We start from the raw sequence: 6,789 nt of genomic DNA on the forward strand, positions 1-6,789 counted from the left end.
TTATTCAAGTCAGCTGATTTGAATGCCAGCTCGCGGTAAGCCGCAGAAGAAAGCTGAGATAACATACATTGCAAAACATAATTTGAATTTCCCGCTCTTGCCCCAGCTTCACCGTGATTGGCTGTGGTCCATTGATATCACGGTCAGCTGGTGAGGGCTCCCTGAAGAGGCGGAATTGCGGCACCTGCCAGCCTAGACGTATGATGTATCCCGCTCTCAGTCCCCCACGTGGTGAGAAGAGCGGGATAGAAATGAAGTAAATAAATAAATAAGTTGGAGAGCATTCCCGGCTTCCAATGCAGATTTCTGCTTTCCAGTGTTTGACGGGGACAGGCTGATTAGGAGACAAAGGAGGGCAAAATACTTTGAATGGAATACTGCTGTCCACGATCCGCTATTCTTGGTGGGTGCCTCTTGCCAGACCTCTGTGATACACCTCCCTTGAGGGGGGGAATATCTTCTGGGTCATCGGAGGGCACCCCTTGAGCTTTGCAGTCCCTCTAGCTTCAATCTGCTAGGAGGAGGGAGCCCAAAGCTCTACCGAATCGCTTGGTTGTGCTGGCTCCCCAAGAGCCCTCAGGTAGTTCAGCCTGCTGCCATCTTGCCACAATGGAATGCTTTTTGTAATGTAAAGTGACTGTACAAAGGGTGGGCGGCCTACAAATGGATCCTTTTATCCTCTGCACAGTCGGGGTTTATGGGGTCAATAGAGATGGATTGGCTCCGGTGATGATGGGTGCTTGAGTCCTTTGTGTGGAGCTGATGCCCAATAAAACTGTTGGAGGGGGGTTCCTGGGTCATGAGATGCTGGCGAAAAGTCACCAAGGTCTTGATGGGTGGCTTGACTCTCCAAAGTTTAAATAAGACATGAAATGATACATTACATACACACAAAGAGCCCATGGATACTGAGGGGCACCCCACAAATGGGTATCTGGATATCCATGGAAGAGGAAAGACATACACAGGGGATTTGTGGATACTGAGGGGAACCCTGCGGATGGTTGTTTGGACATCCATGGGGGAGAGATTGGGGTGAAAATGGTCACATTTGGGGTGAAGGAAAAAGAGGAAAGGGAGGAGGAAAGCCCTGTGGTAAGGGCTGTAGGGTCATGGGGCCATATGGTTAACAGGTCCAGCTCCAAAGGTGAGAGGGGAAGAGAGAGTCAAAAGAGTCAAAAAGATACATAGAAGCAGGTATAGAGGATAACTCACCAAGGTGCACTTTTATTAAAGGGTTAGAATTGTAATAAACGAATGATTAAAAAGGGAAAGATGGTTGCAAGAAGGATCACTAGTAGTTGCTGCTGGGCTCCTCTGTACCTCCAATCATTCATAAGACCAATTCCTGTAGGACAGCAGGCTCCTGCTTTCTGCGGTTCTCTCTTTGCCGTTGCTTCACGTAAATTTTAGAAATAATTTGACCCAGGGGTGGCACACTCAGCCCCAGGTAGACTACAGCAACTGGTATCCATTGCCAGTTATCCATCCAAATATTAACCAGAGCTGAACTTGCTTAGCTTCCAAGGTCATGCAGGATCTGGTGCTTTTAGGATATTTAAACCAGGTAGACATTGTATTCACAGACTTCCCTTAGGCTGATGGATTTCCACATTAAGAAAAAGCATGTGTTTTAACACAAACCATTATTATAAGTTAGGCAAAAAACAACTTTGGAAACAATTCAGCATGGGAAACATCCACTTAAACTAGTCCTCAAAGCTGACACATTAAATCTGTATTTATTTATTTATTTAAATCAAAATGTTTATATCCTACTCTTTCTCATGGGATGTCAGGACAGAGTCCAATATCAGCCATTTAAAACATTTCCAGATTAAAATCATAAATAATTTGAACACGTTTATAAACATATCAAAAAGGGAAACAGTTTAAACGATTTGAAATACAACAACCACATAAAACCATGTAAATGTATATTTTGAAGTAAATTAATCCCCGAAGGCTTAAATAAAAAATCATGTTTTGGTTTGGTGCCAGAAATAAACTTGTGTGCGTTGGCCAGATCTCTCCATTATGTATTTAAAAATGTATAAGATTAATAAAATGGAAATATCTGCTAATCTGTACAGGGAAAACATTCACGACCAGTGATGCCATTCAAAATTATTGACCCACACAACTCTGGAGGATCCAGTCCTTTCCTCCATCTGAAGTCCCTTCTATACTGTGCTATATCTCAGAATCTGATCCCAAACCATGCTTTTTCCAGATTATCTGACAATACAGACACATATAATCCAGTTCAAAGCAGATAACCTGAGATCAGATCCTGGGATATAAGGATGGTGTAGAAGGCCCCCTACTCTTTCACCTCTCTATCCCCACCGCTCTGGTCTCTGTTCCTTCTCTCTCCCCCCCCCCCCCCCCCCACTACTCCTCCTTTAACCTCCCCAGCTTCTATGTCTTTTAACAATCTTAACAACTGGTTCTGGTGAGCTAGTTGAATCAGCTGAAGTAAACCACCGGACACCACTGACTATCTTCAGTGTTCTCCTACTTTGTATTCTCAGTGGAATGACAGAGAGGAGGGCCATCTTCCAAACCTCTGTTTTCAAGCAGACACAGGGATCATCTACAGTGACCATTTAATGCAGTTTCGGACTGGCATTGAAGAAAGTGGCTTTGCTGTGCATAGAATAATAGAATAATCATAGAATAATAGAGTTGGAAGAGTCCAACCCCCTGCCATGAAGGAAAAGCACAATTAAAGTATCCCTGACAGATGAATCCATAGGAAATCCTGCAACTGGATGGTGATTATACAAACCACTGGTAACTGAGGGCTTTCCTTTGTATGCTTTTGTGGGTGTAGATGGGGCCATATGCAACATGACCCATGTAACTGTGGGTTACCAGTACCTGTGATTTCACTTACCCACAGCCCAAAGAAAAGGTATTCCTTGGCATTTTCTAGATCCTCCAAAACAATTCTACAGTACGTTTCCCCTGGAAATTCACCCATAGCATTGTGCTCAAGGACTTGGAAATGCTTACTAAATAGATGTTCTCTCGAGATCTTTTCTAGGTTCTCCAGCACATTTCCATTAAATGATTTGCACAGGAAGGCCTCCATTTCAATAGAGTTTACTACAAGTCTAAGAACAGATCCTCCCTGGATAGGCTGGTGGGCATACTGTTTAGGGAACTGTGCTATATGAATATGTTTTGTTTTGAATATGTTACTGTGGCTAATAACATTGTGGTTGCATTTTGCATTAACTTCCAGGTCATCTTTAAGGGCAATCAGATGTGACAACACAGTACTTCTTTAAGGATGTCATCACAATATCCCCCCCCCCCCGATGTTTTGGGGGCTAGAAGAAGGCCGTAGGGTGACTCGAGTCATCCCTTGAGCTATGCGCCCACCCTCCTCCTCGTGTGATGAGAAGGGAAGGGTGGAGGAATCCCTATGGGGGAAAGAACAAAAATAGCGGAAAAAAGGTAGAAAATTGTGGAAACCTACATATTGGGCCTGCCGAGACAGTACCTTTATCCCTGGAGCTCCTGCTTCAAAATGGAGGGTGGCTAAACAATGTCCCCTGAAAACGCAAGAGCAATCGCTACAAAGGCCAAAAAACATGAGATTTTCAGGTACAGGAATATGCCGGTTCTAGTCAGAAAATGAGGATATTTGAATGTCTGGGTGGTTTCAGATAGTACCAAATTGCGGGTTTTAGTAAAAAAAAAAAGTCCACATACAGACCTGTTGGTCCTGGGATTTCTGCCTCCACAGTCCACACTTGCTACTTTGTCCTGAGATTTTGCAGCCCCCAAGACGGCCACCGCAGGATGTTTGTCAAGATTTTTTGGCAGTTAAAAAACCCAAAGATGCAAATATGCAAATAATTGTATAAGTTCCATTCCTGGGTAATAGAGGCTGCGTGGCCATCTGTGCAGAAAGGTTTTGCTATGTACTTGTGGCTGGGAACTACGGGGTGCTGTTCCTGGGTTATACATGTCTGATCCTCATTGCTTTTATCCTAAAACATGGAGAAAGTTGATTACATGACAAAACCTTTGTTTGTGTGTCACAAACTTCATTAAACATGTGGAGAACAAGTTTCTCATGCTGGGATAAAATTTTCGCCCTCTAGTCAACTGTTGCCATGTTTTTAGGATACAACCAATCAGGAACTGACATGTTTAACCCAAAAACAAACCAACATAAAAATCCTGTATTTTATGAGTGTAGATACATATAGAGATTCGAATATCCCCATTTTCTGGCCAGATCCGGGACATTCCTGCATCTGAAAATCTCGTGTTTTTTTTACCTGTGTTGTGATTTGTTGTGCATTTTCAGGGGATGTCATTTGGCCACCCGCCACTTTGAAGCAGGATAAAGGTACTGTCTGGGCATACCCACTGTATGTCCCTACACTCAGAAAAGATGGGATTTTTTATGTTGGTTTGAACTGGCAAAGCTAGTCATAGCATGTTAACATCTATACAAATCCCCAGGAAGGAAGCCATAATTCAGATCTTAAGGCACATGGCTTGAGGCTTTATCACTTTTTAACTGATGTTGTGTGTACTTGGAACACACAAGGACATTTGTGGTAGAGATGAATCATGGAGAAAGAAGACTGGAGAAAACCCATATAGAGAGATCAAATAGGATGTTTGTAACACTGCTCTTCCTAGAATCCTTTGGTTCTCCAAAGTATGCAGAGTTTCTAATATACTAGAATTTCAGGCAGTTGTGTACGAAAGCACAAAAATGCATGAACAAATACTTGAGACAACACACACGTTTATATAGACGTGTCCATGTACAAGAGAGTATTGGAAATAGCTGTGAAGTTCGGCAAAAGGCATTAACGTGAAAGGCAGGCCGTTAACACGGGTATGCAGTACAACTGGAGTGAGTGATTTAGTTTTTCTTTCAGAAAACCTCAGCTTTCTCCCTTTATTCCCTGAAGTATGTTATTAATTTTCCTGGCATGTAACATAGCCGAATGATTGCACTTATGAGCTTGGCCACTTCTTTTAACATGATCCAATATCTGCTTCCTAAAACTCTTGTTTTTATATCCATTACATACTGTAAGTGCCGAAATCAAGCAAAAAGCAACAGGGGAAGTTTTGCCTGTGTCAAGCAAAGATTGCCAACTGTAAAATATGGAGATAATTTTAGAACATTATTTTATAATTAAGGTAATAAGTGAGGTTTCCTGTGATTGTTTAAAAATGTGTCACAATACATTTAAATCAGAGATAAAGACACAGAAAAGACTCCTAAGTAACATGTTGGCAGCAAAGCTGGTATAGAAGGAAGGAAGGAACTGCAAAGAGACATGTGCAAACAATTTCATTGGAATACTTGTATTTATAGCACATAGATTCTGTTTTAGGAACTGTAACCGCTTGGAAAGTGTTTTCATTCATGCCAGAATGAGGTTAGGTTGTTTGCTATTTACATCTATATGGACAGGGTTATTCTGTTTCCTTGTTTTTTTAACTGCCAATGATAGTCATATGTTGGTTTTTATGAACGAACAATATTTTAACCAAGCTATGAAGAACGCCTTGAAAGAATACAGAAGGTTTGTCAGTTCTGGTTGCAATCTTGCACCTTAGTCATATTTAAGTGCCATCAAAGACAATGGCCAAGATCCAATGAGCCACATAATTAGCTCCATAGTCACAAAAGAAGCTCTGGTTTTGTGGTTGCTGAACAGCAAGCTTTCCATGCTACTCAGCATGCAACATTTGAAACTAACAAGGTTTTCAAAGGCATGATTGATATGGGATAGTGAAGTCTACTGTTCATTAAAGTGAGGTGAGGAGTAGGCAGAACTAAAACTCCTATTATGCATGCCCCAACCCGCTGAATACATCTAGGGATCTCATCACATTGAGGTCCATATGGCAGGCAATAGCAGGGGGATTTGCCACGCATCGTGGTGAATCCGGCGGGCAGCATGGGGAACCTGTCGCCTGCATTGCCCCATACCTATCCCATGGGAGGAAACCTCTTGTGTTCTCGTTGCTCCCTCTTACAACACTTTCACTTCAGTTCAGGGACAGAGCCGCACTGGAAGTAAATGTACATCATATGATAGGATCCAGTGGGCTCTGTCCCTGAACTGAGGTGAAAGTGTCATCACATTTGCCCATGTGATCAAGTTGTAAAACAGCTCTCTAGAGTTCCTACAGTTTGCATAAGCCACTGGTTCTCAACCTGTGGGTCCCCAGCTGTTTTGGCCCAAGACTCCCAGAAATCCCAACCAGTTATGATTTCTGGGAGTTGAAGGCCAAAACATCTGGGGACCCACAGGTTGAGAAACACTAGCATAAGCAAAAGTAGGGTGGCACCCTGAACCACAAGCACAAGAAATTGTTGCCACTAATTTATTCAGTTAATGATGCTTTTACTAGGGTTGCCAGATATTCAGTTTTCATGATTCATCTTCAGGCAGCAGAGAAGAGTGCAAATTTTCAAGTTTTGGTGGGCTCTGCTTTGGCTAAGAGGAAAGAGCTTTGTACAAATCTCCATCCCGGCTAGTAAAGCAGCAACTTGCTACACTTTGCAAGGATTGATTTGTCGTTGCAATTTGCAAAGTGTCTATGTATTTATTGTGTTAGCTTCCTCCTCCTTCCCAGTTGTGGTGGTGCCGGAGTTCATCTTATTATTTTCCGCATCCGCCTTCTTATCAGAAAAAAACTAGGGTGGTTTAAATGTTTAATATCCTGTTTACTGAGGCAGGCGAGCAGTTGCGGATGGTATTTAATGCATAATACAGACTTCTTCAACATGTGCTC

The sequence above is a fragment of the Anolis carolinensis genome, chromosome 1, assembly GCF_035594765.1.
Source record: "Anolis carolinensis isolate JA03-04 chromosome 1, rAnoCar3.1.pri, whole genome shotgun sequence".
NCBI lineage: Eukaryota > Metazoa > Chordata > Lepidosauria > Squamata > Dactyloidae > Anolis > Anolis carolinensis.